This window comes from Delphinus delphis, chromosome 12, assembly GCF_949987515.2.
Source record: "Delphinus delphis chromosome 12, mDelDel1.2, whole genome shotgun sequence".
Taxonomy (NCBI): Eukaryota; Metazoa; Chordata; class Mammalia; order Artiodactyla; family Delphinidae; genus Delphinus; species Delphinus delphis.
The window spans coordinates 38,047,597-38,074,234 of NC_082694.2; the positions used below are offsets into that span (position 1 = coordinate 38,047,597).

A 26,638-nucleotide genomic window follows, 5' to 3' on the forward strand; every position below is an offset into this window, starting at 1 on the left:
ACTGAAGCCCAGGCGCCTAGAGCCCGTGCTCCACAGCAAGAGAAGCCACCGCACTGCAACGAAGAGTAGCCCCCGCTCGCCACAACTAGAGAAAAACCCGTGCACAGCAACGAAGACCCAATGCAGCCAAAAACAAATTAAAAAAAAAAAAAAGAATTTTCTTATCAGGTTAATTCTACAGCTGAGAATTCATCCTCAGAAAAGAATCCCAAAGAAGTATTGCTTCTCAGGTAGGGTGCATTATCTTGATACAGGGAGCCTCTGAAGAAGGTATTGTTACTTTTATTCCCATTTTATACCTGAGGAAACAGATTTAAAGAAGTAACTGTGATAAGGGCAGAGCTGGAATCCTAGCCAAGGTGATGGGGGTTCTAAGACCACCATGTCAAATGGTAGCCACTCTTCTCTGACCTCTAGAACAAAATGGGTTTCTTTATTGGGGGGGAGGGCTGCAGTTAATAAACATTGATTCTTCTAAAATTTCAATACAAAATGTGAAAGTTCAAAAAGGATGGTGTGAAGGAAACAGTTTGGTATCACTGGAGAAGCATAGGATTTTTTTTTTTAATTTATTTATTTTTGGCTGCGTTGGGTCTTCGTTGCGTTGCTGCGCATGGGCTTTCTCTAGTTGCAGTGAGCAGGGGCCACTCTTTGTTGTGGTGCGCAGGCTTCTCATTGCAGTGGCTTCTCCTGCCGCGCAGCACGGGCTCTAGGCACGTGGGCCTCAGTAGTTGCGGCACATGGGCTCAGCAGTTGTGGCTCGCAGGCTCAGTAGTTGTGGCACACGGGCTTAGCTGCTCTGCAGCATGTGGGATCCTCCCAGATCAGGGCTTGAACCCACGTCCCCCGCATTGGCAGGCAGACTCCCAACCACTGCGCCACCAGGGAAGCCCTGTTTGTTTTTTTAAAATTGAAGCATAGTTGACTTACAACATTATATTAGTTTCAGGTATACAATATTGTGATTTGCTACTTATATAGATTATACTCCATACAAAGTTATGATAAAATATTGACTATATTCCCTGTGCTGTCCATTACATCCTTGTAACTTATTGATTATGTATTTTAATCAAGGGTAGTGTTTATTTATTTATTTGTTACTATAAGATTTAAAAATTCACTGGGTTCTAACAAATAGTCTCAAGGCAGAAGTATTTGCCACGCTGAGAATGCTGTGAAGTTATCACTATGTTGAACAGCCCAGATTAGATCAATGGGAATTCACAAACTGTTTTGCGTCTCTTAAAATCTGTCCAGTAGATCCAAATCTAGTTGCTTGTATTTATCACTGCTAAATAGTTTCGGTTAAGGACATATAAGTAAAAGATGTTTTTATAAAACCAGTCCCTACACCATACCTTCCACTCCCCAAAGCCTCTACACAGCTAGAGAACATGGCAGATGATAAAGTTATGTGGGTGCTCTCAGCTCACCCAGGTAAGCAGCCTCCCATCACCACTCCATTCTCCCCTCACTTCTCAACCACTACCCACCCTCCAACCCTCAAGAATCCCACTACTGAGGTACCAAGAAAGGGCCTTCTTAAACTTCCTCCAAAGAAGGCGGTAAAAAAAAAAAACAAGACCCACAAGATATTCCCTACTCCTTAATTATAGGTTTAAAGGGCCCCAAGTCACACACAACCTGAATAATCCATAAGTCTATGGTCCATGCCCTCCTTAGGTCAGCTCCTTTCAAGTGAGCCCCTGAGCACACCTTTTATGCAAACTGAAGGCCAGTACATCTTCGGCACCCTAAACCTCTTTGTTATGGGTCTGACTTGCCAGGACAGGAGAGCTCAAGTGGAAACTTGGAATGTATTTGTGTGGGTATCTGATACAATTAAAGAATTAGTCATCTTATTAGCAAATAAATCATGGATAGTTTTAAGTTGGTTTTTTTTTGGCCTCCAGATTCGAGACAAAACACTTTCCAAAAACAAACCATTCTCTCTAAATTAGGATAACTTTCCTAAAGCTGAAGTAGCACTTGACCCAGTATCACTGGTCTTGCCCTTCATGTGAACAGGCTGAAAAGAGGACAAGGAAAAGTATGAGGGTGAACAGAGAAAGACTACAATGAGCAAGAAGATCTGGAAGGAAAAACAGCACACGCTATGAACAGCTAACTACTTGGCAGAAATTTTCAACTCAGAAAAGGAGTATGGATCAGTAGACTATTCCTGAAATTTCTACAGTAAAACAGGACAGCTTAAGGGAGAAAAAAAGAGAGGCACAGTACTTTTACATAACGGGTCGTGAAACCGTAAGTTAATTTTCCTAGGAAAAGATTCAGGGTGAATAATATAATTCCAGATAAATGAGCCAGTTATGCATCCAGACCTATGGATACCTGCAATCCAGACAGAACCATCTGAAATGACGGTGTGACGTTTCGTATCATGAAAAGCAACAATCCTTCTTTCAGGAATATTTTGAAGAGTGCATTAAGCTTGCTGACCCTGGCCAAGGTTTCCAGCTTTATCACGGCAATTCAGGCTTTTATTTCTGCCATCAAGACCCAGCCAGGACCTCCCATATTCTCGGCCAAGATAGGGCTTTGTGGCTCTCAAAGGGACACCATCCTCACCTTGTTTCAAGGATTCAAGTCCTTGATTCAAGGATTCCAGAACATTTCCTGTCCATTTCTCATTTGTGCCCCCTCAGGGAAGCTGAGAGGATACCACTTTACCAGGGAGAAAAAGAAAGGCTCCAAGAGGGTTATAACTGGGCTGCCTAAATGTCACCACAGAGTTAAGAGGTAAGGGCAAGATGACAGAGTCTTCTGGCTTTTGGGATCTCCTCCTTTTTCTACAAGCCGTGGCCACATTCTTTTAACCTGGTCCAGGTCAACAGTGAAGTCTCAAGGGCTGGCTCAAGGCTGAAAAGACCCAAAGCACTGGGTCATGGTACATTTGGTTGTTACAAAGACTTTCCAAAGAAAGGGAAATTGGAGCCTAGAAGCTCCCAGCCCCACTTCTGACAAGGGGCCAGCCTTCCTTTTCTAAATTCCCAAACGTACCGCTTGGGCTAAACTCTTACCACTATTTCTAAAGGGCATTTCTTCCAAACCAACCTGAGAAGGAAGGGTGGGAAAACCACCCAGATTCTCAATTATACATTTCCATCGAGTATAAATGTCAACTTTCATTTGTGACCGAGGCACAGTCCCTCGCATGAGAACTAGACTCTTACAATAAACCAAAGTTCATGGAAAGGAGGATAAAGCAGTGACCTCCATAAAAATATCTGTGGGAAAAAGCTCTCTGAATATTTGACTAAATATTCCCATTACAGACATAAAACCAATTCCGTGTCCTTTTTTGAGCAGGAAGTTACATTGCTCAAAAAGAATTTTGAGTAAGAAAACCTACCCTGAAGCTAGAGAAGATGTTATACAACCCTCACTGTGAAACACAGAATTTTTATTGTAACAGAAATAGAAAATCCCATATGCAGACAAAGAACAACCTTAGCTTTCACTTTGTACTTGGAAGTAGACTCTCCCCAACAGAGACTGAACAGTCTTAAAATTTCTAAAACACTTCAGTTAATTTTGTTTAACAACAACTTCCTTCTTTATTTTGCAATTAAAATATTTAGAAAGGTAGAGACACACACAAAAAAATTTGTGTTAGCTGAAAATGGATTATAAAATAGTACAGATGCCATGCTTAAACTATGTGAAAATCCAGATAAGATACCACACAAAAACAAAACCGGGTTAATCAGGGTGGTAGGATTATAGGTTATTTTCATATTCTTTAGTGCTGCCACACCATCTTCCCCCTTCAGCAGCCTCTACCACTCACATCTAGACTGCCTGGGACGGGGGCTGGGGCACGTCACACACAAATCCTAATGCCAGGTCCCCATTTCTAGAACCCACATCACTAGTCTGGGCCATGGCCCCCCAGTCCCAGACACTCCAGCCCTGTACTGGACCCTGCGGTGTTCAGCGCAGGCTCTGTCACAACATCCATCCCTAGATCACTGCACACCTTTCCATGGGCCCGTGCTCTCTGCCTGAAGCCATCTATCAAGAGGACTCCTCAAAATAATAGTAAAATATGAACACTTAGGCTTTATTTTAATAAATACTTAGGTACCACTGGCTATGTGCCAGGCACCAGTGATGCTATGAGGCAGATACTCAGAGAGGAGATTTAACTTGTCCAAGGTCACACAGCTGGCAGATGGCAGAGCCAGGATTCAAACCTAAGCGGCTCCTCCTAAAACTCCAGCATCTGAGTTTTAAACCATGATACAAGTGAACACTGCAGCACAGGCTTAGGACGTAAGCAACTAAAAGGATGATGGTCTGATTTTCAATGGTTAATCTTCTTAAAAGATTATTTTTAAAACTGTTTTTATTTAAAATTTTAAAATATTTATACATCTGAACCCTCAAAACTACCATCAGTCAAAGTCAGATATGAGAGGTAGGGCAGGGTCATAAGTAACATTTACTGAATGGCTCTTCTGTAGTCATTTCGTTTCCCAATACGCAATCTAAACAATCCCAATGTTTCATTCCTGGACACTAGACTGGGAACCACTAAAGAGGATGGTCCTAAAAGGTTCCCTCCAGTTCTGAAAGTGAAGCGCTGGCCAGAAGACATTTGAATGTGGCCACTGACAGCCACAAAGACCCATTCTCACAAAGCTCTGAGTCAGAGCCTGACTCCTCCACCCCAAGGGACTCCGGCATGCTAGGCAGACAGCCACGAGTAGCTGGTCAGGGACAGAACAGCAACCACACCCGGACCCAGTCCAAAACCTGTGCCCAGGACTGCCTTTGCCGCCCACACCCCCAGTACCAAAGTGAAAGATAAAAGAAAGGCAGCACCTTCCTGTAATCAGGAAATGAAATGACCAGCCACCCCATCTAGTCACGCTGAGGCTTGGAGGCGAGAAATCCAAGTTCCTGATTCGGTCACGGGAGTCTGAGCAGGCGGCCTCCGTGTCTAGGGGTGTCCTGCTTCCTGCTCACTCTCCTGCACAAACGGGACCCACAAATCCTCCAGGAGACAAAGAGCCCAAGCCCACTGCCATACCACGGGAGCAGGGGACGTGTACGTCATTCTGCCTGCCCAACCTCCCCCATCCTCCCTCCAGAAGCCTGGTGAGAGTGGCTAAATCCTTACTTCCCAGGCTTTTAACATCTGTTGCCTGGTCCTTGCCAGACTTTTCCAGATTCTGCTCAGATAAAGAGACAGGGAGAGCTTGCAGCTAAGTGGGGCCACCTCCCAGCGCTCAGGGCAGACAGCGGGGTGGTGATAAGGGTGTGAGTGCAGCAGCTCAGTGGGACCAGGAGAGCTGGGCCATACCTAGAGCTCGTTCCTTAATGGGAGCAAGAAGGCTGGCCTCGGTTCTTGCCTGGGCTGGTGCCGGGGAACCCCAGGATTCCCCCCACAAGCTCACCTAGAAGCTGGCATGAAGCGAGAACATGCGTCTGACTGCTTTCTGGTCTGTAAGTCCTAGAACAACTATCAGCTAAATTCAAGGAATTTGTTTCATAGTCATTAGCAGTACCCTTCATGTTCAAAATTTAAAGGGAAAAGTACATATGATGAATCTATTTACCTACATTCCCCCACAGGTGACATTATACATCAAAGTGTCTATAGGACGTGTTTTGGTCCCCATTGATTATAGTTCCCCCAAAACCCAATGTGGCTGATTTTCTCAAATGGTATTTATCATTTAAAATAAAATCAATCACTAAGTTCATCCTTTAAATAAACATGCATAGAATTTTCAGAAAAGGAGAAAGGAAAATTTAGTAAACAATGACAGGGAATTAACCCTCCCAGAGGCCATCCTGCCCCTGCCTTTAGTAAAACTGGTAAGAATTTCAGATCTTCAGTGTATAAGATTATGTCATTATAAAACAAGGCTCGTAGATGTTTTGAGGATGGAAATGTTCCAGATCCATAGTTAGTCCAGTACCCGGAGTCAGAGAGTCCAGAATTAAATTCTGGTTATGCTACCTACTACTAGCTGTGTGACCTTATGCAAGTTGCTTGACTTCTCTGAGCCCCAGTTCCCTCATTTGTAAAATGGGGATGATATAACCTACCACACCAGGTGCTGTCTACTGTGCACTGGGCTTTCAATAGTTTTCCTTCACAGGTTCTGATTCCTCCTCCAAACACTAAGCATACTTCTCAAGTTTTATCATTCATTGCCTCTTTTACAAATATTCTCTCTCTAGAAACCCATCTATCCATTGTTAAACATTACCTCCAGAAGAAGTATCACAAGTTGACCCAGCTAACTCCAGATAGTAAATGCCGTGTGGAGTTTCTCTTCCTGGGTCCCCCATCTGCAATGGATCAACTTCCCATGTGCACTCCCCAGCAGGACCTTGAATTGCTTCTTCTCCCTGCTTTACACATCCAGCACATCTGTGTTCCCACCTCTGTAACATCAGTTGCACCTCCTCCTCACCTGTCCTCTATCCCATTCAGGCTCTGCCACTGGCTACTGCAGGAGCCCAATGCCTTACTTCCCACAGCTCCCAAATATGCCCTGTTCCCCAGCTACTCAGTCTTCAGCCACTGTACATACATTCCCTTCTCACGCTGTTCCCTGGTTTGGTCACCACCACCAACATGGCACCGCTCCCTCATAGCCTACTGTAACTGTGTTGTCTTCTAAAACTCCTCTCTGCTCCATTCTTGGAGCTTAGGGCCTCATGGCCTCTTCCCCTCTTCTGTGAGTTCTCCTGCCCAAGGATAGGCCCCAGTCTAAATACCAGCCTCATTCCTCCAATCTTCTCACTCACATGCCCTTCTGGTCCCTTTATGATGATTTGTGCTTCCTTTCACACCACCTCCTGCCAACATCCTCCATCTCTATGCCATATACACTTGAACCTCCACCAGAGCAAACACATTTCTCTTCCAGAAAAATCGCAGCTTCACTCTGCCACCTGAGGAGTGCCCTCTGTCTGCCATGCCTTCCTGAAGAGCTTCTACTCCTAAATTAGGTCAAGTGTCACTCCTGAAGAGCCCACCTCCCAGGAGTTAGGGCATCCTCTGTGATCAAGGTCTTCACCCTGCACCACCATTACCCCAGCACATGGCATCTGAGAGTCATTCAGCATTTGCTGAATAGAAAGGTATTTGGGTCATCTGGTCAAGTTCACTGAATACAGATGTTCAGTAGATATTAGATTACATATACATGCCCTTTCTCCAAAGAGATGACACAGGAAAAATCACTTATATGTGTGCTAGTCAACGACACATATGTATTTATAGAAATCTGTCTCACCTGGGCGGGTGCAGGCAGGATTTGAAGAGGTAAACTATGGTGAAAAGCCCAGTCCAGCCCCTCATTTCCCACAGGCAGCCCAGGCCCTCCAGTGTGGGAATGCAGGAGCGTGGATTCAGCAGTGCTTCTAGGTGAGGGCTCCATCCCTCCTCTGGCAGCACACCCAAGCCAACTCTCCTTCATCCCATCCCCACAGAGAGGAGCCTCCACATTCCTTCCTGGTGAGGGGAGGACCTCCAGCAAGTGTTACCCCCACCAAGGCCATGATAGCAGAGGGACAGGGTGAACGTGCGTAAAGGGAGGCAGGCCCCAGTACAGACTGGAAGCTTGGAGGCATCTATTTACCTAGGTGGGAAACCATTTTAGAAAAGAAATGCTGCAATGCAGGCAGTCACTTCTTGGGGAGCTTCATGTGCTTTGGAAGCCCTTGTTAAGACCCTGTACATGGCTATGGTTTGGTAAGTGTTTCCCCTCCAAGCTCCAGGACCTATGTACAAACCAGTATAGTCTGGCAGGCTCTCAACAAGCCCTCAGAGAAATCCCTAGAAGATTTCTCTTTGATTCATCCTTCCGTTTGCTTAGTTGGGTTACATGGAATGTATTTCAGTCTGGGTCCAATCAGGAGGCAGAAACCACACAGTAATTCAACCAGGGGAAGTTTAAAAATATAATAATTGAGTAACTATAAAGATGGAATAGAACTCTAATGCCCTGCACCAGACAAAAAGTACCCAAGAAAGGACAAGCGTGGAAGAAAAGTTCAGAGCTTGTTGAAGTAGGTATAGGGGGCAGTTCCTGGGTGCCCAGGCCAGAGATGGTCCAGTCACCAGGAGAGCAGGAACAACCCTCTGGGATGCAGGCACAAAGCCTGGAACACGCAAGAGTCCCCATCAGGAGGGTTTCAGGAAACAAACCTTGCAGACTGCTGGGACGGTGTGCAGAGAGAACGAGGGTGCGGAAGGAGTCATGCACACACAGGGAGTCCAGCTGCCGCTGGAACAGGAACTGGAGAGGCCTCCCTCTGCACGAGCTTAGCACGTCAATGCATGGCTCGGACAGGAACAGCTCAGGGCCACTGCTCAGGACAAAGATCAGGTGGCCAGCTCACTAGACAGCCAGGATCACAGGGCTCCCAGTGTGTATACATGTGGGGGCTGAAGAGAAGCAGCGACCTGGGCTGGGCACAGGCTCCCCCTTCTACCACGGCTGCCAGAGCCAGAGAGAGGGCACAGCAGCCACATGCTAGAGAGCTGTGGCCTGCAGACCCACAGGAAAAACAGCAGGCTCTACAGGAAGCCTGGTTCTAGACTCTGGGAACCAGGAAGGAAAAGCTCTTTCTCCTGCAACATCCTCTTCAGAGCCCTCAACTTAGAGAAGGCAAAGGAAAAATATTTGAAGGCTCTGATCCATTTTCACAGATCAGGCAACAAAGGGTGAATTTGGAGCTGACAAGCAATAGTTAAAAACTGATACAAGTTAGAGATCTCTATATCACCAACCTGAAGTCATATTCCAACCATGAACACCGTTACTCAAGTCTGGAGTTAGGGGAAACGTGTATAAAACATGGGTCCTGTACAGTGAATTGATAGACAAGCAATAAATACGAGACAGTCCATTTGTCAACAGCAGAGGACAAGGCAGGGACCTGAGTGGGGCTTGAAATAGGGTAGATTTCAGATATGTGAGGAGAAGCATGGCAGGCAAGAGGTGGGGGGCTGGGTGGGTAGAGGGTGTCTGCATGCAGAGACCAACACAACCAGTTTGTGGCAGATGGGTGCTGAGACCACTAGAGAGAATAGATAAGCGCTGTTGAGCCCAAGGGCTCTCCACGGGATGGGAGTGTACCATGCCTACAACTAACGTTAACAAATGCTGCTGCCAGAGGGATTGTAGGAATGTGTTTTCTTTCACAGCCCCTCTATTAAAAACAAACAAACAGAAGACTGACTAAATCACACAAGAATATGAAATAGGGAAAAATGAAGAACTTCCAAATTGGATGTCCATGTTGATTACAAATACAGTTGTATACTGTGTTCAGAGATTTAACTTCTATAAAGCAGATTAGGTTCACAAGCGGAAGACAGCATGATCTGAGGGGTCCATCTTCTATCATCAGATCTCTAATGCACCTCTGACAGAGTACAGGCATTTGGCCTGGCTTACTGATCACTAACCCACGAGTCGGGGACTTCCCTGGTGGTCCAGTGGGTAAGACTCCACACTCCCAATGCAGCGGGCCTGGGTTGATCCCTGGTTGGGGAACTAGATTCCGCGTGTCACAACTAAGAGTTTGCATGCAACTAAGAGTTCGTGTGCTGCAACTAAGAGCCCACGTGCCTCAACTAAGACCCAGCACAGCCTAATACTAAAAAAAAAAAAAAAACACCAAACACAAGTTGTTTCTGATTTTCCCTATAATCGAAAAAGAAAAACTGATGAACAACCTCATATGTGCATCTTTGTCCATTGTCTTATTATTTCCTTTGGAAAAATTACAAAGAGAACATACATTTTTAAAGTCATTTAGAATATAATCAAATTATTCCCCGTCCCACCCATCCCCCACCAAAAACCATCCCCCACCAAAAACAAAAGCCAGATTGATTTATCCTTTCACTGTACACACCCAAGAGCACAGCACTCTCCATGTTGACTGTGGACACTGTCCTTCTTTTTAATCTTCACAAAAAAAGGACTTCTGCTTGTTTTAACTGACCCATCGTCATTCATGTGCTTCCTTCCTGACTTCCCACTCCTCATGCCCTTTGCCCATTTTCCACACCGGGATATTCTCCGGTGTGGAAAGATATTAATAAAAAGATATTAATCTTTTTTTTTTTTAATTTATTTCTGGCCACACTGGGTCTTCATTGCTGTGCACGGGCTTTCTCTAGTTGTGGTGAGGGGGGGCTACTCTTTGTTGCAGTGCACGGGCTTCTCAATGCAGTGGTTTCTGTTGCAAGGCACAGGCTCTAGGCACGCAGGCTTCAGTAGTTGTGGCACACAGGCTCAGTAGCTCCGCAGCATGTGGGATCTTCCCAAACCAGGGCTCGAACCCGTGTCCCCTGCATTGGCAGGCGGATTCTTAACCACTGCGCCACCAGGGAAGTCCTCATTTAATCTTTACAAACTCAAATATGTGAAGCAGTTACTCTGAGGTCACAAAGCTAATCTGGGTGGAGCCAGAACTTGGACCCTGGACCCTGCCCCCAAGTCTAAACTCTTTCTACCACACAACCTCGTTGCTCAAAGAAGATTTCAAGAATCCTCAAATAAAGTTGCACTTTAAAAAAAAATTACTTAGGAAGTGAAATCATTGCATCTGTGGATACCCAGAAGATGTAGGCCGTTTCAAAGAAAGCCAGGCAGTTGCGTTTTGTTTTTAAGCAACATGAGAAAGGAATAATGTAGACAGAATCTCCAGAAGGGAACCAGTCGGTAGTCTTAAGGTGCCCAGAGGTCCTGGTCTGGTAAGGCGGTCCCCGTCCCTGCTTTGGGCGGAGTCCCTGCAGGTCTGTGGTAGGTGTTAATCCACACTGAGGAATGAGAGATCGGCAGCAGTTTCAACCAGCCCAATCTAACAAACCTGTTGGGCAAACCCTTTAGGCAAGAGCTTTTACACAGAAAAAGCCCCGCCCCTCCTCTCCCCCTCCCTTCCCGGGGGCACCACAGCCTGAGGCTGAAGGGATCCCAGGACGATCCTCCCACCTGCTAGAGGTTAGATCCGAGTGGGCCTGCAGCCCAGCTCTCCAGGCTCTGAGAGGAAGGGACACTGGCCGTGTCAGAAAAGGTGATGGAAGAGTAAGTGTTGGCCACAAACTGTACCCTCTCACCCTTTTACTTGTTTTCTCCAGAACATGCACATGCATTCCACACACAGACCATATCCCGAGTTCATTACCAAAAAGAAGCTACAAGAATTTCTTTTCCAGGGCCTTATAGCTCAGCTACTCCAACCATCTCCTGTACGGAAGAAGAAACCAAGATGCAGAGAGGCACAGAGGCTTGCCCAGGGTCAGCATAGGTAGGAGTCACACAGTGAGAATCATCATCACGGACAAAGTCGCATTCTCATAGCTTCTTGTGAGCCATCAACATAAAATACAAGGCCAGCAAGGCGGACTGCAGCAGCACCACCGTGAACCCGCCCCGCCCCCAGACAGTGGTTTTATTACTTCCTTTTTGCTGTCTTTAACACTTCACACACATTTATCTGACTTGCCACACCTCTTCGGTAACAAGTCTTACACAACCCACAGGGCACATGGCCATCAAGACCAGGGGCTGGGCCATTTCATTTCAGTCTCTCTAGCGTCTGCCACTCTGACAACATATTGACAGTCAATACATTTGAGGACAAGAAGGACATAAATGGGGAGGGGCAGTAAAGGAACGAGGATTAAATAAAGGAAAAATTTCTATTCCTTGACCTTCTTCATCTTTTGCTCCACACAAATCATTGTTGGATAATTACACACACAGGCCCTGCATTTCCAGGCCCCCCAGAGACCCTCCCTGGCCCCTGGCTGTCTATGTGTCAGGCCAGGACACTCCTCTTCACAACTGTCATAAGCCTTTTCCAATTCCTGTCCTTTCCCCTCCATGCCTCACCCTCAACCATCAGGACAGCATCACTGGGTGTCATCTCAATGCAGGACATCACCTAAAAAAATCCCAGGAAACAGTCTCATATGATTAAACAAATCTGTAAACAAACTAAGGCCCAAGGGATGGGAGGAGTGGAGGAAGAAGGCAATTAAAAATTAATAAAACTGCTCAAGCATAAATTACAGTACTGGACTAGAAACTAAGTTATCATTATATAATATAAACTATATTACTAAACTAAGTTATCAAACTGACCTTGTATAAGTGCTTCTGGAAACAAGCAGGCCATCAGCCATGGCTTGGCAATCTTGGTGGACAGAGATGGGGCGGGGAGGAGGTAACTTGGGGCTTGCTATGTGGGCTACTTCTGCCTACAGTCACACATAGAGAAAAGCTGGTGAAACCAATTAAGAAAGAATATTTTCACATAGGTACTGGAAAAGAGATTATTGTCATTTTACACAGTAAATGCATGAAATACTCAATTAAAGACTAATTTAACGGGACTTCCCTGGTGGCACAGTGGTTAAGAATCCACCTGCCAATGCAGGGGACATGGGTTCAAGCCCTGATCTGGGAAGATCCCACGTGCCGTGGAGAAACGAAGCCCGTGCACCACAACTACTGAACCTGCGCTCTAGAGCCCGCAAGCCACAACTACCGAGCCCGTGTGCTGCAACCACTGAAGCCCACACGGCGCAACAAGAGAAGCCACTGCAATGAGAAGCCCGCGCACGGCAACAAAGACTAGCCCCCACTCACCGCAACTAGAGAAAGTCCGTGAGCAGCAATGAAGACCCAATGCAGCCAAAAATAAATAAATAAATCTATTTAAGAAAAAGACTAATTTAACAAAATCAAAAGTTGACTCTCCTCAAAGTTTTAGGATTGACTTTCAGAATCACATCACTCCTCACCACTTAATTCCATGGGCTATAATAAATGACCATAAAGAGAAGTAAAAATTTTAGATTTTAAAACAATCACTTTAATGTTAAGCACTTGGGCAGCCAAATTCAATCTGCCATTTTCCCCGACAGAGATTCACCTATGTCACTTCCGAAAGGTACTCTACAAACTCTTTCAAATCACCAATGCCCTTCCCAATTCTATTAAACTTGGTAATCCTTGTCCCCATGAAATGTAGGGTTTGAGAGCACCTCCATCAACTCTTGCAAAATAAAAGTTTACGTTTGTTTACATTTATTTCCAAAATAAAAATATATCTCCCCAAATAAACATTGTTTGAACATGCTACAAGCTGGGATTGCATTAATACCCGTGACATTCACTGTGTTTTTCTTAAATAATTTAATAAATTGCCTTGGGAAGTCTCAATTTCTTGGCTATTTGGATGAAGGTTTCCAGTGACAAATTTCCTTAAAGAGCATTTGCCCTTGGGTACAACAAAGGGTACAACAAAGGGGACACAAGGGGACACCAAGGAGCATAAAGTGCCATGCCTCGGGCTCCAGGACTCCCTGCTTAGCCATTTGGAGTCTCTTAGAGAAGCAGCTCTGAGATAACTGCCTGACTCACTCTTTCAAAAACATGCATGAAAATCACAGAGTTGTACAGAATTGGCATGTGCAGAAATGTAAATAATGCTGTATTAAAATAAAAGGAATCAACAGGTGTGACATCTTGAGAGAGGAGGAAAAAAGAAATGAAATGAAGAAATGGGGTGGAGGTACCAAGGACACTCCTTACAACAAGAAAAATTAACAACTGCACACCAGCCTCTACCCACTCACCAGCGGCTTTTGTAATAGGGAAGAAGAAACATGACTCCATATTGAATCTGTTTCTTTTACTTTAAACTTTGCGTTCTATTGCTTTTGCTACAAGTTAAGAACGTTGCCTATAAGCCTCCAATATACAGGACAGTCCATTCTCAAGGCTCTGACCTTTAAAGGTACAACACTTTCCCATTCATATAAAAAGCTGCAGAACAGAGAATAACGTTTGTCTTGTTGGAGGTTTACAGGAGCATCATGACCTTTAGACACCTACATGGACGGCTACAAGAACAAAGGATTCTGACACCAAGAAGTCTGCAACAACCAGCCACATCCCCTCCCCTTCTAGCATAAAAGCAGCCTGAATCCTAACCCAGGTAAGATGGTTCTTTTGGACTCCAGTCCACCATCTTCTCAGTCTGCTGGCTTTCCGAATATAGCCCCTACTCCTTGCCAACAATTCATCTCTCCATTTACTGGCCTGTAATGCAGTGAGCTGTCCAAGCTTGAACTCGGTAACATTTGTCCATGTGCCAGGAATTGTGCCAAAGGTCCAAGGGCATACACAGTGGTTACTGAGGTATCCTCATTTTACAGATAAGTGAACTGCTTCCAGAAACTTGTCTGAGGTTCCCAAGATGGAGAGTGGAGGGAGGGGGCAGGAACTGGGAACCCAAATGGGCAGCTCCCGGCCTGCAAGTCCATCTCAGCTGCTGCCAAACTTGAAGACAGGCAGAGGGCTGCATGGATGGCACAGCTGGGATGGAGGAGCACTTGGCACCCTGTCCTCATTAAGTGCTCTCACAAAGACCCCATCCTAGATCCAAGTATGCCACCCTCAAAACCCCCTCCTGGGACCCAACAGCCCTTAAGAACAACTGCTGTCCTCACTCACACCATCGCTCATGCTGGCTCTCCCAGCCTGAGACATCCATTCTCTTGCTTCTCAATCCTGCCCCCACGCTTTAAGGTACAGGTTCAAATCCCACTGCCTTCTCCATAAGGACACCCTTGGTTCCCCTAGTGCACTGTATCTAATCCTCTCCTCCTAGCAGCTGGGACTCCCCAAACTGAAGCCCCTCAAAAGGACTGCCAAGAGCTAGTTACCCAGAACCTCCCTACCCCCAGCAATGCTTCCCAGCCTGAACAGTTCCAGGTGAGCTAAGATCCACTCTCCTTACCCTGGAGGGAGGCAGGACCAAGAGGCTCCCCAGCGCACAGGCTGTAACTGTGAGGTGAAAGCACCCCAACTGCTGAGCGCCAGGCTCTGCTCTTCACACACAGAGTATCCAATGAAAATACGTGCCCCTGGGAGACCACCTCTTCTTCAGAGTCAGAGGCCATCCTCCTCCCAGAAGACAACCTCTCTAGTGACAAGTGACCCTGGGGTGGCAACTTCAGGACAGGGTACCAAACAAGCAGAGTGGCTCCCCTCTCTCCCAGCCTCCATCTCCCAGATTCCTTTCCTGCCCCTTCTCCCTTTCTCAAATGTTGTTAAATTTCACCAAGTTACCGATGGGTGCTTGAGGACTATTCTTAGATTTTTTTTAATATCAAAATTAATCACATGGATTTAAAATATACATCCTCAAAACAGTGACCTTTTGGCTTTTTGTCCAAATGTTCTATTAAAGGGGAAGCTGTTCAACCAAGACTTATGTCTACATATTTAAAGAAGGGATGAAATAGTAACATCGCTTTCTCTGGCCACCTGCCAAGAAAAATTTATGTTGTCAAAATAAAAGAGAACATGTTGTTTGCTCAATATATGAGCACACTGCTGAGTAACTTAGAAATTGGGCCTCTTTTACCAAGCAGTTTAAATCACCTAATTTTATTTACTTTTAAAATTTTTTATCGGAGTATAGTTGATTTACAATGTTGTGTTACGTTTCAGGTGTACAGCAAAGAGAATCAATTATACGTATACATATATCCGCTCTTTTTTTAGATTCTTTTCCCATATAGGCCATTACAGAGTACTGAGTAGAGTTCCCTGTGCTATATGGTAGGTCCTTATTTGTTATCTATTTTATATATAGTAGTGTGCATATGTCAATCCCAATCTCCCAATTTATCCCTCCTCCCCCTTACCCCCTGGTAACCCTAAATTTGTTTTCTTAAATCACCTAATTTTAAGTGTCTCTGTGAATGTCACCTTCATATATCATAGATTATCACCTCCTTGGAAATATCGGGGACCACAGCAATCTGTGTCTCTGTCATTTGCAGGCTGTGCCCACTTCTTCCTCCCTCGGGGGGTCCAATCACTCCCAGAACTTCTGTCACCTCTACACTGATGACTCCCACACCCACACCTGGAGGTCCAGCATGAGCTTGCCCTCCCACTCTGGGTGGTGCTCACATAGCATCTTAGTCACGTGTGGGGCAGGGACAAAAAAAAAAAAAAAAAAAAAAAAGAGAGAGGCCATCATGCTGAAACCAGAGATGGCTGCCTGAGGCTTCATTATATCACTCTCTGTTATCTGCACTTGTTTAAAAATTTCCATTATAAAGAGGCTTTTTTTTCTAACGAGGATCCATCAGAACCTTGAGGAAAAAAAATTCAAAAGAGAGAAACAGTTAAAAATAGGAGTATTCATGAGAGATATTTTAAGTTCATCTGAAGGAAATAATTCCTTTTGTGGTGAAGGGAGAAGAAAAATAAAAGGGTTGCATTTCATTTACTTAAAGAATAAAAGCTACATAAGTTCCTTATAAACAAGCATTAAATTTAGCCATAAAATAATAAATGTAAAATACATGTCATGAGTCCCAAAGGTTAAATGTTTATAGAGGATGGTATTTGTAACAAACCCACTTTGACCCTTTCACTGTTAAGACAAATAGATTTGATTCTGAAAACATCACCAGGCTTTTCACTGAACAATCTATACCCAGACTTGAAGTTGGTTTTTGTTTTTTTTAAACAACTGTGTTACTCCCTGATCAGGACTCAAAAAAACAAGAAACACTTCAAGAAGCACTTGGATGTTAAGTGCTTTTCAAAGAAAATAAACAACAACAGAATTCTAAAGCACAAATTATAAGCCTTAGCAAGTTAATGGTCCATGGACCATAAATATGGTCCATATTCATGACTGCAGTGGATTCAAACAATCAACATATGAGCCTGGCTGTGCAGGTTTTTTCCTATTATGCAGGGGGTGGGGATGAGGAGGGAACAAGCTAAGTGGGTTGCCATGGTTACAAAGATATTTAATGTCAGCTCAGGGACCAAAATCTACTTCAAGTTCTCCACATGGACCAGGCTCCCTTTTCAGTAAGTCAATCCCCAGCCTCCACAAGATTACTGTCCCCTGGGACAGTCCTTGCTGCTGCTCCCCTGGGGTCCTGTATCAATGTCATCGTCCACCTCAAAGCTCTCCCTCTCCAGTAGCTCCAGGCACAGGCTGCTCTTTCCCTATCCCACAACTTCCTGAAAAGGTTCCATGTCTTGTTACGGCCCTTTGTTGTGCCTTGACCTTCCCAATCCACTTCACCCCTCTAGAATCTTCACAGTCCGCTGCCTCTGCTGACTTCCCAGAGCACCTAACACTGCTGGCCACCATCCCTACCCCCACCCCAAGTTCAAGACCATCCATCCCCTAACCCCAATTCTCTACTGGTTCTCTTGCATCTTGGCAGCCTTTGCTCCTGGCCCCATCCCCCAAAATGGGCACTCTCCACAGTTCTGGGTTCAAGCCTATGGTGGGTCTTCCTTCACCCTACACTCCTGTCCTCTGGACCCTCCTTCCACACCACTACAGCCTTCGAGTCCCAAGGTTATGAAATGTCCCAACGTACCCCTATCTGTAGCTCATTTACTTCACACCTCCCTGGATTGGTTTCCAAATCTCATCCCATCCACTATCTTTTTCTCTCTCACTCCCTTTCAAATAAATAACACCCACAGGCACACATACACTTTATTTTTTTATGTACCACATCCTCTTTATTTTTTTTAACATCTTTATTGGAGTATAATTGCTTTACAATGGTGTGTTAGTTTCTGCTGTATAACAAAGTGAATCAGCTATACATATACATATATCCTCAATCTCCTCCCTCTTGCATCTCCTTCCCTCCCACCCTCCCTATCCCACGCCTCTAGGTGGTCACAAAGCACCCAGCTAATCTCCCTCTGCTATGCGGCTGCTTCCCACTACCTATCTATTTTACGTTTGGTAGTGTATATATATCCATGCCACTCTCTTTGTCCCAGCTTACCCTTCCCACTCCCCGTGTCCTCAAGTCCATTCTCTACGTCTGCATTTTTATTCCTGTACTGCCCCTAGGTTCTTCAGAACCATTTTTTTTTTTTTTAAGATTCCATTTTAATCCTGTACCGTCCTTGACCTGGTTTGGGCCCTCAGTTTTCCCCCAGCAAGACTGATGAAGTGACCTAATTCAACAAATATCAAGCACCTACTTAAACCAAGCAATGTTTCAAACAGACCACAAATAAAGAAGTTATATGGTCAATTATCATAAGGTTGATAAGGGCTTAGACGAAATATAAAGCACAGTACAGGGGATAAGGATGGGGACAGTCAGAGAAAGCCTCTCTTCTCAGAAGGAAGGTGGAGGGAAAGGGGCAAGACAATTCCAGGAAGAGAGAACAGCCAGTGTAAAGGCCAAAGGCTGGATAAGGTCAAAGGCCATGTGGCTGCAGAGACTTGAGCTAGGGGCGAGGCAGGAGAGCCAGTGAACTGAGCCAAGGGCCTGACAGGTGACAGAGAACTTTGGCTTTACCATGAGGGAGACTAGGGGCCAGTGGAGGATTCTAAGTAGAAAAGTATGTAAAGCAATTTCAGTTTTTAAATATCCCCCCAGCTTCCTTCTGAGAATAGACTGCTGTGGGGCAAATAGGAAGCAGAAAGCCCCGTTAGGAGGCCGTAAAATGACCTGGAGCCATGATTACACCTACCTCACGTCCACCTCTCTGGCTCAAGTCATCCTCCTCAACACAAGCCTGACCATGATATGTCACCACATCCTCTCCACAAGAACTTTCCATGGCTCCCCATCACCTCCGTAACTATCAAGTGTCACTTCTTCACATGGTCATCAAGGCTGCTCTGTGCCCTATTACCCCTCCCTAAGCAGCATGCCCTCCAAACCCACAGGATCACCTGCTGTTCCCCTGACACATCGCTACAAGCCTGCAATCCGCAATTGCCTCTGCCCTCCTTTCTCTACCCCTAAGTTATTTATTCATCCATCAGGGCTAAGCCCAAACACAACTTCCTCAGGAGCCTTTCCTAGCTGACCCCAACACTGCACTCTTCTTGGACCTCTACCAGACCACTGTTTCATCAGTTCCTGGTTAGAGTTCCCACCAGATTGCTAACTCCTTGACAGCAAGAACTGTGCCTGACTCATCTAGGAATACACAAGGGGCCAAGCACAGTGCAAGGCTTCCACTAAGCGCTCAATCAACGCATGCTGGCTAAATGAACAAATTGGCCGTTTTGTTACATATCTTTTTGAGGTCTTGGGGGGTGGAGGGGTGGGCGGAGTTGTCCAAGGACAGGTTTTCCTGCTTGGCTACTGTAATCTGGAGGACAGGGGTCCCTCTGATGGAGCCCCTGGGGACTCCATGGTACAGTCACAAGTAGGGATGTGGGGATGGATCTGAACCCAGACCTTCAAAGTCTTCTGTCCTCTCAGCCAGGTATCTCTAGGAAGGCCCGTACAATTTGCTTTACATTTGCCCAAAGCGTTGGCAACATGTTTTTCCTAGTCTCATTCTAGAAGTATACAGATGTGCACAAAAGCACCTAGAAGGATCTCAACCCAGTTAACAGTAATTACAGTATTAAGAGACGGAATTAACTTTATTTTCTTTTACTTTATCTTGATTTTTCCCTAAATAAACATAAGAAAAAAATCTCTTAGAAAGAATGCCATAGTAACATCAAGTTACATTTAAAAAATGGTTCCAAAGGGCTTCCCTGGTGGTGCAGTGGTTGAGAGTCCTCCTGCCAATGCAGGGGACACGGGTTCGTGCCCCGGTCCAGGAAGACCCCACATGCCGCGGAGCGGCTGGGCCTGTGACCCAATGGCCGCTGAGCCTGCGCGTCCGGAGCCTGTGCTCCGCAACGGGAGAGGCCACAACAGTGAGAGGTCCACATACCGTAAAAAAAAAAAAAAAAAAATGCTTCCAAAAATAAAAAGTATTAAAAAAAATGAAAACAAAAACCACATACACTGGAGACATGAGACCACTGAATATACAATACCAGTTACAGAGGAAGACTGTAAAAACTGAAAACATTTTAAATGGGTTGTATGAAGCATGCAATTAACAACTGACCCTGTGTTTTCACTTCTGAAATAATTATTTTACAAAACATAAAGTAGTAAAACATTGTTCTGGGCATCCTGGGCACTTACTGATGCCGCTTATCTAAATTAAACTCTTCCATGGGTTTCATAAACACGTGTAAACTAGCTGTCATCACTGCACCTTAGCTCACATCACACAGGTGACCAATCAGCTCTAAATGGAACATTTCAATGACTGTCATTTTATGACTTACAGAGGAAATCTCAATTAAAAATAATAGGGGATCGGGCTTCCCTGGTGGCACAGTGGTTGAGAGTCCGCCTGCCGATGTAGGGGACACGGGTTCGTGCCCTGGTCCGGGAAGATTCCACATGCCGCGGAGCGGCTGAGCCCGTGAGCCATGGCTGCTGAGCCTTCGCATCTGGAGCCTGTGCTCCACAACGGAAGAGGCCACAACAGTAAGAGGCCCGTGTACCGAAAAAAAAAACAAAAACAGGGGATCAACTATCAACAAATAATATGTCTTATTTAAGCTGATGCTACATCAACAAAGCGTTGACTCAACAAAGATTTGGCTTCTAACTTTCAATAAAAGACCTACACAACTTTTTATAGTGAAATAGCATATTAAAACACAGAAGATACATTTGCTTTAGTTACCATCTTTTTAAAGAAATAAAAGGGGGACAAAGGCACTGTGTGTATGTCAGGCACAGTGCTAGGTATTTTAGGTGCATGATCAAATTAATTTTCTTAGCAAATCTGAGCTAGATTATCTCCCCTATTTCACTAATGAGGAAACGGGCTTAGAGTAATTTATCACACAGTAGCCACCGTCACACAGTAAGTGGCCAAAATGGAACTCAAATCCAGGTCTGTTTCACAAAAGATTACACATTCTATGATTCTGGAAATGCCACTTACATGAAGTTCAAGAACAGGCAAAACCAATCTATGACGATATGCAGCACATCTAAGATGATATACCAAGTCAGAATAATGGTTCCCTTCAGGGGCTGGAGACTGACTGGAAAGGGGCACAGGGACCTTCTGAGGTACTGAAAACGTTTTCTTCTTGATCTGGTGCTGGACACATATTCATGAGCTGCACGCTTAATATTAGTGCACTTTACACACTTTACTGTATGCTATGCCTCAAGTTTTAAAAAAAAATCCTCATTTGATTGACTCCAAGTTCATGTTCTTTAACCACTAAACCATCATACCACTATTTGACAGAACCTGACCACACTCTAGAATTGATTCTCTTAGATAATCAGTTTTTTAAAAACATTCTGATTAAGTGAAGTACACCCTAATCACATCAGAGTGAAGGCATCTGAACAATAAGCTTATTTTTAAATGCCACAGAATGAAAAGTAGAAAGTATCAATTTCCTTGCTACTGGGAATTTCCTGTCTGTAGCCACATCAGAATAAAAATAATTTTAAACCTTGCTCTAAAGGAATGTTCATAGATGTACAGAAAATAATTTGTAACAAAATTCTTAATGGGCTTCCCTGGTGGCGCAGTGGTTGAGAGTCCGCCTGCCGATGCAGGGGACACGGGTTCGTGCCCTGGTCTGGGAAGATCCCACATGCCGCGGAGTGGCTGGGCCCGTGAGCCATGGCCGCTGAGCCTGCATGTCCAGAGCCTGTGCTCCACAACGGGAGAGACCACAACAGTGAGAGGCCCGCGTACCGGGAAAAAAAAAAAAAATTCTTAAGAGTTACCTATGGAAGTACCTAAATAAAACTACACAAAATATTTCAAGACATACATTATAATTTTATCAACAATGTTGACCCTCAAAGGAAGTTTGAATTTTGTTACAAAAACTAAGAAAAGGCAAGACAAAACTGGTGGGCAAAGTGCATAAATCTCACAGTAGAGGCAACACAGTGAGTGTAAAAATCTCAAAGCAGAGTTATAACAAACCGAAAACTCAAATAACTTTTCCCAGCAGTAAGGTGATTGTGCCACATATGCCCTAATAACAAATTCTCCATCGAGTAGAAAGTTCTTCCCATCAAAGCTTTGTTCAGACTAGCAAAGCCTCATCATCAGCTGGTGATGATGAAATCATTACATCAATTCGCTCAAAGCCTCACCCCACACATACATATACCTCTTAGTCAAGCGGTAATTGCCTCTCCTGAGAGAGGAATTTATTCATCCACAATTTGGAGACATATTTGGCAAGCACCTAGTTACAGTTTTACCACCTTTGGAGAAGTGGGGAGGGACAGCTGGATCCACACCTGTTGGGTGTATGGTCTTTACTGGGTGCTTTTGAGTATGCAAGCCAAGAAATCCAACCTTCAAACTCAGAGCCCAGTTTAATTCATGTTTTAACATTCTGTACACACCAAAAGTGCCAGGCAGGGCTTCCCTGGTGGCGCAGTGGTTGAGAGTCTGCCTGCTAATGCAGGGGACATGGGTTCGAGCCCTGGTCTGGGAGGATCCCACATGCCGCGGAGCAACTAGGCCCGTGAGCCACAACTACTGAGCCTGCGCGTCTGGAGCCTGTGCTCCGCAACGAGAGGCGATAGTGAAAGGCCCGCACACCGCGATGAAGAGTGGCCCCCGCTTGCCACAACTGGAGATAGCCCTCGCACAGAAACGAACACCCAACACAGCAAAAATAAATAAATTAATTAATAAACTCCTACTCCCAACAACAACAACAAAAAAGTGCCAGGCAATTGACCGAAATGATTTTAGTTTCTCCTGAGCATTTGCATATAAGACCAAAAGGCCTTTATGAGAATTTTTCAGTATTGATAACTTATGCACCACTATGGGGCATGCGCAAGATTACATAACCAAATATTATCCCAGATGCAAGAATTTCAATGTTTATAAAAGTAACCATTTATATTTATTAATTTTTAAAGTCCTTAACAAACTGCTCAATAAAACTGTCAAAAAAAAAAAAAACCTGTATGTTAAGAACAGAGTGTGTTTTAAGTACATTCACAGTCCTGGTTCAGCATTCCTAAATTATGGTTGGAGGGGAAAACAAAACAAAACAAAAACAAAAAAAAACAGCATTGTCAGAAAACATTAAAAGGGGAGCAGAATATGCCACCCCAAGATATGTCACTTTGACACAATGATTATTTTGAATTAAAGTTACTTGAGAAAACAGCCAGTGTAAGGACATTCTGATTCCCCTTTGTCCCCCTGAAAACAGGAGATAAATCTTCCGTAGGAAGGTACCCTCCCCTGCACCAGGAGGGTAGAAGGCATTCTTATCACCAGAGATAGGGAATTCAGGGCTGAGAAGCCTGCACAAACCTTGTTACTTCTTCACTCATCAGTCACCCTAAACCCAAACCCCTTTGTTTTGTCAATTCTTCACAAATGTATTTGTTTCCTTGTCTCTTTAAAAGGTACGAAAGCTGCCTGCTTTGGTCACTTCTTTGAGTCATATATTTTTATCCTTGTACATATGAAATTTGTTTTTCTCCAATTAATCTGTCTTATGTCAACTTAATTATTAGATCAGCCAAAGAACTTGGAGGGGAAAAAGAGAAAAGTTTTCCTCTCCTACAGTTTCAAAGTTTGAGAAACAAAGGATTCACTTATCCCTGCATCAGCTGAAAAAGCCCCACACATTTGTATCCAGAACATCTTAGCTTTATACCAACAATGCACTGGGTAAAGCAAAACGATTTTAACTTTTTTGGGTTCTCATTCATTTCCTAATGTAACTTTTTTTTTTTTAAGCCATGCATCTGGGCAAACTGTACAGTGAAAAATCCACCACGAATTATCAGTTCCACTTTCCTATTTTTAGCAAACCTTTAGTATCTTAGAATTAGAGAAATCTAAATTGTGGGTTTTTTTTAAAACAAGGAAATTTTCAAAATTATAAGCCACCTATATATACTCAACTCTCCATCCAGGAAACCCAGGAAAAAAAACCAAATCATAATTTTTACAAGCATATTATGTTTATTTTCCTCAAAAGATTACCTCATTCCCTGGATTTTAAAAACTATCTGCCATCTGCCAAATTTGGCTGATTTCAGTTTCCAACAAATCTAAATGGTTACTGTTGTTGGTAAGGGGAAGTTGGTGCCTGGAGGAACTTCTATATTGATTACACAATGACCATCACTTATTAAGCACTTCTTAAACCCCACCCCCCATGATGCACAGCTAGGAGTTTGGCAAACATTATCCTATTTGTCCTCAAAAACAATCCTGTAGACCAGACACTACCATCCCAAAACCAGACATGGAAAATGAGGCAGGGATGATAAACAACTTGTCCAAGGTCACGGAACAGTATGTGGCGGAATCAAGACCAGTGAACAGTGAAGGTGGGAACTCAGAACTCTTACGGAGAATTAGGCCTGCATCATACACATGCCATCTGCACAAAAACTAAATGAAGAGCAGTGAGCCCCTATTGCAGGAAGATTCCCAAGGGAAAAAGCAGTATCCCAAACTGAAAAAGTACTTCCTAATGGCAGATCTAAAGATAAAGACATTTGTAAAGGCCTGGCAGTAGGAAAAGGTTTACTCAAGTATAGGGCTCCCTAACTTCCCTGGTCTTAAAATCCAATCTGGTTTAAGAGCACAGGGACTCTGTGTAACATTCTCCCAAATTCCACCAGTCTTGATAACCTCTATTTAAAAGAAACAGAAAGGACTTCCCTGGTGGCGCAGTGGTTGGGAATCCACCTGCCAGTGAGGGGAACCTGGGTTCGAACCCTGGTCCGGAAGGATCCCACATGCCGCGGAGCAACTAAGCCCCTGCGCCACAACTACTGAGCCTGCGCTCTAGAGCCCGCAAGCCACAGCTACGGAGCGCACGTGCCACAACTACTGAGCCTGCGAGCCTAAAGCTCGTGCTCCGAAAGAAGAGAAGTCACCTCAATGTGAAGCCGGCGCACCCCAACAAAAACCCAACGCAGCCAAAAGTATAAATAAAAATTTTAAATAAAGAAACAGAAGAGGGAACTAGGGCAGTGGGAAGAAGGGACCGCCCAGCCCTATCCTCCTTCTGGGGCAGCTGTCAGATAACACCTGGGGGAGACCACGCAATGGCTTGGGTTGAGAGCCCTAGGATTGGGCTGGGTCCCCGCCTTCCTAGTCCCATTCTTGGCCCTGTCGGCCACCTCTTTAACCAACCCATTACCTCCCCGGAGCAAAATTACACTGGAAGGATCTGTTTTAACAAGTAGAAGCCCATATTCACCAACTGGCTTTGCAATCTGAAATCTACAGCAAGGCTCCAACAGGGGAGCGGCAAGAGAATATGGTATAATTGTTCCAAACTACCGTTCTACGAAGTTGGGGAAGTTCAGGAGGCCATGGGGGGCAGGAGAGAAAAGACAAACATACCACCCCTACGTTTTAAGAAGGAGAGGGAGCCTCCTCAACAAATCAGGTTTAAAACGTATATATTATTTTCAGAGATGAGCTTTCACGCTCTGACACTTGTGGGGAGTATCTCGGCTGCTCCTCCCCACTTGATGGGGAGCCAGTAGGTTCTGCGGCTCCCCAGCCCTGAGTGGAAAGCACTGTGGCCTAGAAATTAAGGTGACTTAGTTTTATTGCCTCCAGAAGGGTCCGCCTGCCGTCCCGGGGCAGCCGTCAGGACCCGCGCCCGCAGCCCTAGAGGAGTCCGCCCCGAGCAGCCCCCCACGTCAACCCTCCACTCCAGGTGTTTCGCAGAGGCCGGCTAGGCACGCTCCCGCAGCACCCACCCTTCCCCCTCCCCAGGTTTCGGTCAAGTAGCCGGGTTAATCATTCAACGCGGGCGGTGTGGAATATTTTTGTAGAGGTCAAAGCAAAAGGTTCTTTCTAAGTTTCACAGAAACCAGCCTTTAGGGACCCTGAGGTGGCATTGGCAGGCGGATGGGGCTGGGGAGCGACTGCTGGCGGCCCTGTAGCTCACAGAACACCTGATCTCCCCATGCGGCACGGCAGGCAGCGCAGTGCGAGGGTGGGGTGCGGGGGTGTAACGCGAAATCCAGCAGGGCCCCCTCCCCAAAACGTCTGTGCAACCCAGATGAGGACGCCAGGCCTCAGACGCCCCTTCCCAACGCCTGCATCACCCCGACGCGCGCTCCCCCGGAAGTTGGGGTGCAGCGGGGAGGCGGAGATGTTCCCAGTTCCCGGGTCCCGGGGGGGGGAATGTGGAGTGGGGCAGGAAGCTCAAAAGACAGGCTGCCGCGGGTTGCGTTATCCTCTTCCTCTAGGGTAAGGAAGGTGGCGGGGGGGCCGAGGGGGAGGACCGGGACGCCTAAACGCCGCAAGAGCCACCTAGAGACTGTTTCCTGCTCTGGGGCGCCAGTACGAAGCCGGAACCGGCGAGGAACGGGGCTGTGGAGGGAAAGAGGATGGGCCAGTGGAGGGGGAGCCGGGGACCAGAGAGGTAAGAGGGCGCAGAGCCTGCCTGGGGAGGAGGGAGGCGGCGGGAGTGCACACCCGCCCGGCCCTACCTTGTCCGGGAGCAGCTCCTGCTCAGCGGGGCGGGGGCGGGAGATCGCGGCTGCATCCACGTCCCGGCCGCTCCGCGCGGCTCAGCCCGGCGACCGCCGCCGCTCTCGCTCCATGCGTTGCGCCCGCGATGGGCGGCCGGGTGGTGTCTGCGGCAGGACGGCTCCGCCTCGGCTTGGCCCCGGCTCGGCTCAGCTCCGGCACTTGTTGCCGCCTCAGCCGCTGCGCCTCACTCCCGGCTCCGGCTCCGG

At 45.7% G+C, this 26,638-nt stretch overlaps 1 protein-coding gene across 3 annotated transcripts in view; it reads right to left on the reverse strand.

The window, feature by feature from the left end:
• Positions 1-26,638, reverse strand: part of B3GNT2 (UDP-GlcNAc:betaGal beta-1,3-N-acetylglucosaminyltransferase 2) — a 161,712-nt gene extending 135,074 nt beyond the window's left edge. For 2 of the 3 annotated variants that reach the window (XR_009521444.1, XM_060026516.1), the window contains exon 1: positions 26,390-26,638. The gene's annotated coding sequence lies outside the window, so the exon portion shown is untranslated. Of the gene's footprint in view, positions 1-12,152; positions 12,339-26,389 lie in introns of those variants that run through there. The other variant, XM_060026517.1, reaches the window with a different exon arrangement.